Below are 10,670 nucleotides of genomic sequence, written 5' to 3'. Positions count from 1 at the left end.
TCCTCCTCCTCCTCCTATGTATGCTTGCCCGTGCAAGGCAAGCCAGAATCCATCATTACTCTGCCCGTGTTACTAAAAGGTCTCTTGTTGTACATCGTGTCCTCAGAATGGAACGCGTATTTTTAGTTGTTTTTTCGAGGGAAAGTTTGGCTTTCATCAGTTGGACATGGTTTGGTTTATTCTCCCTCTCTTTCCAGTTAAAGTATCAAACGGTAGAGCGAGTGTTGTGTGGAAGTGCATGCAGGTACTGAATAAACACACACTTGAAATCAGATGGCCTGTTTAAAGACTAATCAACTGAACTATAAAAACTGATGTTCTGAGGACAAGTGTGAAAACTGAGAGGCTGGAGGACAGAAACATATTTTCAAGACATGAGACAAAAATACAAGTTTATGCACCAAGGAATTGTGTTGCATCTGTTAACATTCACATATTTTATTTTATTTTGTTTTCAACACCCTCACATTTTGTATGAGATATTATTGAGATAACAAGGTGGTCTCGAGCTGATTTTCAGCTACATTTATTGAATCATCACCACTGAAAATCTGATGGTGTGTACATAATAATTATATTGAACATCCTTTAAAGTTGCATATATTTTTTTTATATAAATGTAATGTTATAATCTATTACTATTTTAAATATTATATTCAATCTTTGTTTAATCTCAAATTTTGTAGTGTTAATTATTGAAATAATGTTATTAATGAAATTAACAAATGTAAAACATTTTAATATATAATCTAATATAAGTATTGTGTTGTGAAGAGGTTAAGGGCAAGTTGAATGGAGCAATGTTGTTGTTAACTAAAACAAACTATTAAAAATGTTTTTGGGAAAGCTGAAATAATATTGCATATAAATATTAGATGAAAAACTTCTAAAAAGTAAACGTAATAAATATACTACAATTGAAATAAAAATAAATGATAAAATAATAAAAAAAATCTAATGAAGTAGTTAATTTTTGATAAGAGTATTATAGTGATCATTTAAGATTAATGTTAAAGTGGAGATGAAAGGTAAAATTGTGAGAGATATTTTGTCGGTGTGGAGGTCTGTGGCAGCTGAACTTCACTAAGTAGAACACATAAACTAGAATTTTAGGGACAACAGTGAAGGAAACTCAGAGCAGTTGTCCAGATAGAAAGTGAAAATGAAGAATCTACTTATGTAAGGCTTGGACCTGCAGACTGAACATCCCAAACATGAATATTTAGTGATTTTGTTTACCTAAAGTCTGTGGAGAAAAGCTTTTGTGATTGTGCCACTGTCCCTCAACACACACACACACACACATGCACGCACGCACGCACGTACGCACACACAGACACACACAGACACAGACACACAGACCTTCAGCAAGGACAAAGCTGCTGATCTCACTGTTTACAATGACGCAGCTCGCTGAAGCCAAAAACAACCCTGTTTAATGGCTTTTTGTTTAATGGTGAATTCAGGAGTATTTCTGTGGTCGTCCTGAATCTTGTAGACCTGCTTTCTCCTCGCTCCATGTTTGGTAAATTCTCATCTGCTAAATGTGTTGGCTGGCTGGTGGTTAGACCTGTGATATGAAACACAATAACAAGCATCAAATGCCAGTGTGAATTTACAATTTTGGATGAAAATTTTCACCGTAGGTGATATGATCTTAAAAACATAACACAGCATGTCAGGTAGTTGTTATTAAAAATTGTTATTAAAGTAATGTTAACTGTATTTATATGAATAAGGCTAAATTTAATGAAATAAGCACATAATTTTACAGTTTACAAGTCAAATAAAAGAGAAAATGTGAAACTTTCTATCTTTCCTTGACAAATAAAATATTTACTACCAACTAATTAATACTAATTAATTATATATTTTAAATTTTTCATGAAAGTGTAAAATTATATATAAAAATATATTTTATATATGTTATATTATTATATAAAATAAAATATAATTATTTAAAATTATATTATATATAAAACTTTATTACAGTAACTATTACAGTACATGCTACTGTATTACATTTGTGAATTCTTTGGGAAATGTGCTGAATTGTTATTAAAATAATGTGAAAAAACATCTTATTTATTTTTTTATTTCTTTAGGTTTTGGGTGAAAAGTACGGAGCCCCGCACATGACATGCAAGAAAAAGGAAAAAAAATCGTGGGCACGATTTATTCATTCGTTCCCTCGATTTACTAGATCGTGCGCGCAATTTAATAATTTGTTCCCTCATTTTAAGTAAATTGTGTGCTCGATATAATAATTCGTGCCCTCATTGTAGGTAAATCGTGCGCACAAAATAATAATTAGTTGTACTTCCTGTCCGCGTACGCATTCTCATAAACATGTTGCTGCTATATGTTGTGTTATGTTATGGACAGAGACACTTTAATTGGGTTTTATTTTGAATTGGGAATGAGTTATAGAGACATTCTCAAATGCCTTGCAGTGTTGCATGGAATCATTTTAAGTCAGAAGCATCTACATCGCATACTAAGAATTGGAAGACTCTACCGGTATACCGGCGATGGCGCACGATTTACCTAGAACGAGGGCACAAATTATTATATCGAGCACATGATTTACTTAAAACGAAGGAATGAATTAGCCTATTAAATCGTGCGCACAATCTAGTAAATCGAGGGAACGAATTAATAAATTGTGCCCACGATTTTATTTTATTTTTTTGCATGTCATGTGCGGGGCTCCGTAGAAATGTGACCTGGACATGTTTTTGAGATAAACTGACCTTGTCAAGTACAGTGTGTTTTTAACTTTTCGTGCCCTATCCAAGGTGATCTGCTATGCTGTACATTTTGATATGATACAGGTGGACGGCCAGACACATACATTAGGTGGGCGTTATCTAAATAATATGCTTTCTACATCACTGCTTATAATTTGAAGACAGGCTTCAGGCTTTCTCTCTCAGAGCTGTCTGCTGTCCTCTAGAGCCATCTGGCCTGGGTCTGTTTCACCACAATGTGATATTGGCCATAATTGGCCATGAGAGGATGAAACGCATGCCGGGTCTCGGATGACATTAAGCAGACCAGCGTTACTCTGGTCTTTCCAGGTCTTTCTGTGTTTACGCTCCATGCCCAGGCCCCTTAAGGCTCTCTGCTTCGCATCCTCTCTCGTTTTCTCAGCGCATACGATGCATTATGCAATATGTGAAATGCAGGAGTCTGCTTTGGGGGGTCCTCTGTGACGTCCTTCCCCTGTTGTGAGCGTTAACCCAGGGTCAGAGGGTTGCTTTGGGATGTTTCTGTTCGCAGGTTCTCACAGCTCGGAATTCTTTAGCTGAATACCATCTTCGGAATTCTTTCCGTAGAATTCTCCTGGGATGGAAGGCAGGCACGGACCCTCCAGTAGCGTAATGTAAACACAGAGTGCCACTGAAATGCACAACGTCCCGTTTGTTTACATTTTTTCCATCCCTGCTGTATTGTGCCGAAAATTTTGTAGGTGGCAATTAAAACTGTGAGAGAAAGGCTGTTGCTGATGCCAGGTTATGTGCGTGTTCCTCACCTACATCGTAATATTCACCGTATCGTGGGTCTGATACTCTGGAGACCTGGCCAGATTTCCACCCTAGTTGTCGATGATTTTTTATTTATCAAGGGTTGTTGTTGTTTCAGCCATGTCTGGACATTAACCAAACACATTTAAATCATACTGTAATTGACTCTGAGGTGCTGGAGACAGGAGTGAAACAACATGTCCTTTTTAGGTGCTCCGTGTGCTGTGTTTCGACAGAGATCTTCAGATCTGCAAGCCGAACAGCTGCCCTTCCACAGTTTATGAACCAAAACACAGAGTTATTGAATAATCCCATATGCTGTGGGGTTGCAAGTGAATTTGTGTTGTCGATGACCTATCCAAGCCCTTGAGCCCCATAAAAAAAGAGCGCTCAACCATTTAAAAGGGCATTTATACTTCATTTTAATTTTATTTATTTTTAATTAAATAATTAAAGTATATAATTTGTATAAATCTAGTTTTTATGTATTATAAAATTATATATTTTAATTATTTCAAAATAAATTATACATAAATAATTATGTAATCATGTAAAAGTCGGTACTGAAATTATGTTGCAATTATGTTGAAACTGCAGAGCAGTAGGTGCTACACACAGCCAGAAACAGTACAGGTTTGACAGACTTTACCTTATTTTACTTTTACCGTTAGTTGTTGTTACTCCTCTTGAAGGGATAGTTCACCCAATAATTTACATTTCAGCATTATTTATTCATACTAATGTCATTCTGAACATTCTGTGCTTCTGCCAAAAAGAAAGACAGTCATACAGGTTTAGAATGACATGAGGCTGAGTATATAAAGACAATGAGTTTTCATTTTTGGGTGAACTCTCCCTTTATGTTTCTGAATACTCAGTTAGGTGTCTTTAATGTGATAGTGTGGCCATGTTCAAATACATTCATCTGCCTGGCTTTAGAAACTTGCATATGTAATGAACAGTTTTTGAACCTTATAATACGTGTATAGTAGTTCACTGTGCTGTTGATAGGAACATGCACTTCTTATAGCCACCAATAGGGGGCAGCAGACAATATGGAGTGTGTACATACACCTTGGGCTTCAAACGTCTCCTCCTTTTTGTGGTTTCCTTTTGTTTCTTTAGCCCTGCACTGTTTTTGAGGACAGATCTGATCTACACCGTCGCTGTTCTGTAAGCAGTTGAACTAAGATCAGTGACTAAATGTCTAAGCACTCTGAACATAGAACAGGCAATTTTTCCCATCATTAGTCAGACAAGCACATGGTACATTTGACAGAATGCCTTTTTTAACTGTGCGGTTTTAGGAATTTTCATTGGGATATAAATCTGTGGCCCACAGAAATGCACATGAAAGCTTTTAAAAATGCCTTTTATACCTGTTGCATACGAATTATGGTCAAAGGAGTGATTTAGGACAAATAGCGGCTGATCATCTGTATTCCAGGGCCAAAAAAAAGGAACAAACAGAGTTGCTCGCAGTGAAACGTTAAACTATAATTTAACCCACATGCAGCCGAAATGAAACAGAAGGACACAGGGAGCCTTGTTCTAAATGCAGAGTAACTGCAGCAAAGCAAAGGGTGAGTATTTCAGGATCTCGGAGGAGAGGCTGGAATACCACATAGGGAGGGAAAGAACCAGACTCACTGAATCAACGTGGACACACCCTCAACTCCACTGACGTGATTCCCCATCTCTCTCTGGCCTACGTCTGCTCACTGTGGGTACAGCATTTCACAAACACTTTTGCTGCTTTCCCTTCAAAGTCAGAAGTGGGAAATCCCTGCCTTCTTGACCGTAAAGGTGACGTATAACCTGCTGGAAAACAGTAGATGGATTTTAGGTGGACAGTAACCATCTTAAATCAGCGACAAACCAGCTACCAGCTGGTCGTACCAGGTTATTTAGGCCAAAATGGTGGTCAAAAAAAGTTTTTGGAACATATTAAAAATATCAAACATTTCATGTTTGATGCAGGCAAGTTGTAAAGTTTTATAATATACCATATGTCTAATACTAAAATTAAATTATAGCCATTTTTATTTTTGACATGGCTTATTTATTTTATTATTATTTATAATATTATTTGTTATTTTATTTTATTTCATTTTTTTTTTTATTTTATATATATTTTAATTGATTTTCAGAACGTTTGACTGATTCTCGTTTTTTTTTTTTAAGTTTTTTGAAAATGTAACTTCAAAATGATTCAACTAACTTTTTCTTTATTAACCCTCTAGTTAAAGAAAATTCTATTACAAGTGCAGCACACATGAAGTTGTCAACATGATGTAAATGTTAAACAAATGACTTGTTAAATATCTTTGCAGAAAAGATGCATGAACTACAACTACATATTGTACAAACTTGTTTTATGCATATTATGTGTTCAGAAATAATATGAGGAAAATGCTTTTAAAAAATCTCAGAAGTCAAGATAATTCAAATTCAAAATGACTGAAGGTATAACACCTGTAGACTATTATTAACTATAAATGTTCTGTAAAAACAGCAGCTTTCAGCCTGTCACCATGATGCAAACATGAAATATCAGGTTTTTTATTCGATTGCACTGCTTTTCCATTGTTTTTTCTGCGTAAACATGGATGCGTTTGACTGCTGCGCTCGCGTGAGAAAAAGTCAGAATTATGATAAAAGTATGAAGTGTGAGATAAAACCTTTTAATTACCTTTTTTATTTTTCAATTCCTTGGTGGAAACAGGCTTCCATACGTTTCAGTTTTTCGCAGTTTTAATTTAGTTTGTGTTTTAGTTTTTGTGAATAACACTGCTGAATAAGAATAAGAGATGTTTGAATGTCAAGCAGACCATCTTAAGTCTCAAGTCTCAATTTATTTATAAAGCACAATTAAAAACAACTACAGTTGACCAATGTGCTGTACAATGTTGTAAAAGACTTATAAAAACATGTATACAAACCAAGCAAACATCAGACAACAAACAACATCACAAGTCATAGGCTGCAGTGAAGAGATACGTTTTTAACTTTGATTTAAAAATATGTAATGTTGGTGCAGTTCTAATTTGGAACGGTAACGTGTTCCAAAGTTTAGGTGCTATGGCAAAAGCTCGATCACCCCTAGATTTAAATTTTTACTTTGGAACAGTTAACAAACTCTATTTGGCAGGCCTAAGAGTTCTTTCCGGATAATATTCACACAACAGGTCAGAGAGGTAAGGGGGAGCGAGGCCATTTAAACACAAGCAAAAACACTTTAAAATCAATTCTAAAGTGTACTGGGAGCCAATATAAAGACATTAACACAGGAGTAATATGTTCGTATTTATGAACACCGATTAAAAGACGTTCAGCCGCATTTTGGACCATTTGTAATCTAGATATTGAAGAACTGTTTATTCCCAGATACAGGGAATTACAATAATCAATTCTAGAAGAAATAAAAGCATGAATTACAGTTTCAAAGTGCTTAAAAGAAAGGAAGGTCTTCACTGTAGCCAACGTCCTTAATTGGTAAAAACTTGATTTGACAGCTACATTTATTTGCCTATCAAATTTAAGTGCACTATCGAGAAGATAAGAAGATAAAACACCAGAATTTACATGAGAAATGTTTGGGACTTCAGAAGAGCCAAACACAATGATCTCTGTTTTACTCTCATTTAGATTAAAAAAATTCAAAGACATCCAAGCTTTGACATCGGAAAGACAGGCACAGAGGGAGTCTACAACATTTTTATGCTTCAGGGGCAAAGAAAGTTGAGTATTGTCTGTATAGCAGTGATAGTACAAGCCATGCTTTTCAAAAATAGAAGCTAAAGGATGCATCTATAAAGAAAACAATAAAGGGGCCAAAATAGAGCCTTGGGGGACCCCACAAGTCAGGGGGACCACCCCAGAAAAATATCATCCAATATTGATTGAGAAGCTTCTATTTTTAAGATATGACTGAAACCAACGTAATGCAGTTCCTCTGATGCCCACAACTTGTTCTAGCCGAGCAAGCAAGACTTGCAAGAAGCCAGCCATCATGCTCCAAAACAAAACTACCAGAATAAGCTGTATTTTTTTTTAGGATGTTTGCAGGTTTTTGATTGTCAAAAAAAAAAACAAGTCGTCTAGAGACTAAATTGCTGAGTGTAAACGATGCTGTGTAATGCTAGCATTAGCTCTGCAGATTTACATTTTTCAGAAGATTTACAATAATTTATTTTATTTGCCTAAACCTAAAAGTGACTGTTTAATACTAACTGTGTGCATCTCTCTAAGTGCCACCATCTCTGCATGCGTCAGCATCTGAATTGTGGGTTTCCACATTTCCAAATTGAAAGTGCATCTTTTGCTCTGTTCCCAGTTGGAAATTCAGCCGTTCCCAGTTGGACGCAACATAGCATTATTGCAATTTAAAAAGTGAACTCACAATCTCTTATGATGATATAGAATCAGTGTAGCAGATGACACTCTCTTTGGAAATGTTGACCAGCCTGTGTAGATCTAGATTTAGGATAGAAATATTAATTATAATGATAATAGTGCATTCATGGTTTCACATAAGTACCGTCTGGGTTTATTTTAGCTTCATGTCATTTTAAAGGAGGCTCTGTTCACTCAATTTGTGCCTTCGTGCTAGGAAACTCCCTGTGCTTTTTTTCCTCCTGCAGTATTTACTTAAGTGGGCTATAATTTGCGTTCTGTGAATCGATTCAGGCGAGTGGCATGATCATATGATGAGCCGTGTCAGTCTGGACCAAATCAAGTCAGTCACACACACATGAGTTTCTCTTTCTCTTTGATGAATTTGAGCATCTGTCGGTCCACAGATCTCATCCTGTAATCCTGTCAGGCGGCCCTTGTTAGTCCTGCTCACTAAAACACGCCTCACTGTTCTGTGACTGTGGCTCATACTTAGAGCTGGGAATTTCTCAAGACCTCAGACCTTAAGTGTTCAAACTTTGTCACATAGCATCAATAAGAATTTACTTCATTATAATTCACGAGTCGACAGGAAGTTGAATTTATTAAATTACAATTCTGTTAACTGGAACAAAATGAAGTGTTCTTCCAATCTGGGAGTGCATTTCCCAAAAGCAACTATGGTCGCAAGTTCCGTCGTTACCAATTGAATTCAATGGAACTTATGACCATAGGTAGCTAACGATGCTTTTGGGAAACGTACCCCTGGTCCATTACATTTGTTAAATATAAAGAAGTATGTGAAAATCAAGTGCACATTTCTATAGGACACATTTTAAACAGATCTATGTTTGATTAAAACCTCAACCTTATTTATTGATTTATTTATTTACAAGCACATTTCCAAATAAGAACATTTAAAGACAGCATTTAAAGTTTGTTTTTAACTGCCTTCTTTTGCTAGGTAAATGACACATATTGCAATTATATGATTTATTTCATTTTAGTAATTTTCCTAAAGTCAGATTTGCATTTCACTTCTGCATCTTGTTTGTTACCTGAATGCAAATTGAAATATTCAAAAATGTAATAATAATAATAATAATAATAATAATAACATTAGTATTATAATAATCATGATTTTTTTTCATTCTCCAACATTAAAAATACAATTAGTTGATTATTTATTTATTTATTTAGCAGCATATAATAATAATAATAATAATAATAATAATAATAACAATAATTATTATTGCTGTTGTTGACTGATTGAGCATTTATTTATTTACTTACTTGCTTACTTACTTATTTAATCACTTACCCAAAGTTAAACACTGCTTAGTTTCAGGATGAGTTCAGAATTGAAGATTGGATTGCAAGCGCTACCCAGACAATTATTGTGAAACAACATGATGAAACTGACCTCACCCGATGCACTCTGTACAGGATCATTGTCCACTAAACTCCAGCTCCATAAGCTATGACTGCTGGAGATGAAAAAGATCAGTTCTTGTTAACATTTTAAGAAGCAGTCTAAACCACATAAGCCTGAAGGAAGTCTTGCTGAGCATGTAAGACCAGAGAATTGACTTTACTTTGGCAATAGTAGCCTGATGATTAAGAATCTTTGCCGCTGATGTACAAAAAATTCAGCTTTTGTCCAAGATTGTGGTGTCTCAAGGTTTGGTGGCTTGCTCAATGCAAAATATTGCTCACCATCAGTGCAATGGTGCAGTACTCTTAACCCAACATCCTGGGAAACGGTCTCTGCCGTCAACACTGTAGTTATACTGTAAACCACAGTCATCATAGTTTTTCTTTTTTTCCTTTTTTTTTTTTTTGCAAGTTTTACCGTAGTTTTTTTATATATATATATATATATTTTTTTTTTTTATTTTTTTTTTTTACATTTAATATAGGTTTCATTGGTTTTCCTTTATAGGTTTGCATTATTTTCTTTTCAGTTTATTTACTTTTATTTTACTTAATTTTACTTTAGCAAGTGATTGCTTTGTGGCAATATTTATTTTTTCTTTTGTTTTGTTTTGCTTCAGTTATGTTAGTTTTTATTTTGTTTTAATGTTTTATTTTTTTATTGTTTTATTTTATTTTTTTAGTCTGTCATGTTTTTTTTTTTTTTTTTTTTTTCGGTTAACGTTTTTCATTCAAGTTTTTGTTAAAGGGGTCATATAACGTTGCTAAAAAATAACATTATTTTGTGTATTTGATGTAATGAAATGTGTTTATGCAGTTTAAGGTTAAAAAAACAATTATTTAGACAAAACCAATAAAACCCATTATAAACGAGGCATTTGTTGCATCCAGTGGGGACATAATTACTGATTATAATGACTTATACTGTCTTTTTACGCATTGCATTGCATCGCACTGCGTAAACATAAAACCATGTCTGCGTTTGTGATGGGAGAAACGACAAACAACATGCGCTACTCTACACTGCTCAAAACTCGCGTTTGAATCGTCAGTGGCAAATTCTTTAAATATGAAAACATACTTGCAGGCTGTGAGTCAGCATTATTTGTCAGCATCATAGACTATAAAAACAGGTCAGCATGCACGCCGAAGGGGAAACAGGGGAACTGAATTCACCGGAACACCCGCATTGTAGGCTACTCTCCCAGGAAACAGTCCTCGTCCTCCTTAAAATGCGTTGCACACATCTGAATATTTGGTTTGAACTGTTCTGGAACAGTGTTGTAAATACAACTTAACCACTGATTTCTAGTC

At 35.0% G+C, this 10,670-nt stretch overlaps 1 protein-coding gene across 1 annotated transcript in view; it reads left to right on the top strand.

Moving 5' to 3' along the window:
• Positions 1–10,670, top strand: part of LOC107656508 (tensin-2-like) — a 188,973-nt gene that overhangs the window by 173,104 nt on the left and 5,199 nt on the right. The window lies entirely within an intron of this gene.

Source organism: Sinocyclocheilus anshuiensis, unplaced genomic scaffold, assembly GCF_001515605.1.
Source record: "Sinocyclocheilus anshuiensis isolate Anshui unplaced genomic scaffold, SAMN03320099.WGS_v1.1 scaffold1473, whole genome shotgun sequence".
NCBI lineage: Eukaryota > Metazoa > Chordata > Actinopteri > Cypriniformes > Cyprinidae > Sinocyclocheilus > Sinocyclocheilus anshuiensis.
Note: the sequence above shows the minus strand (reverse complement) of the source record. Positions and strands in the feature narration are given on the sequence as shown.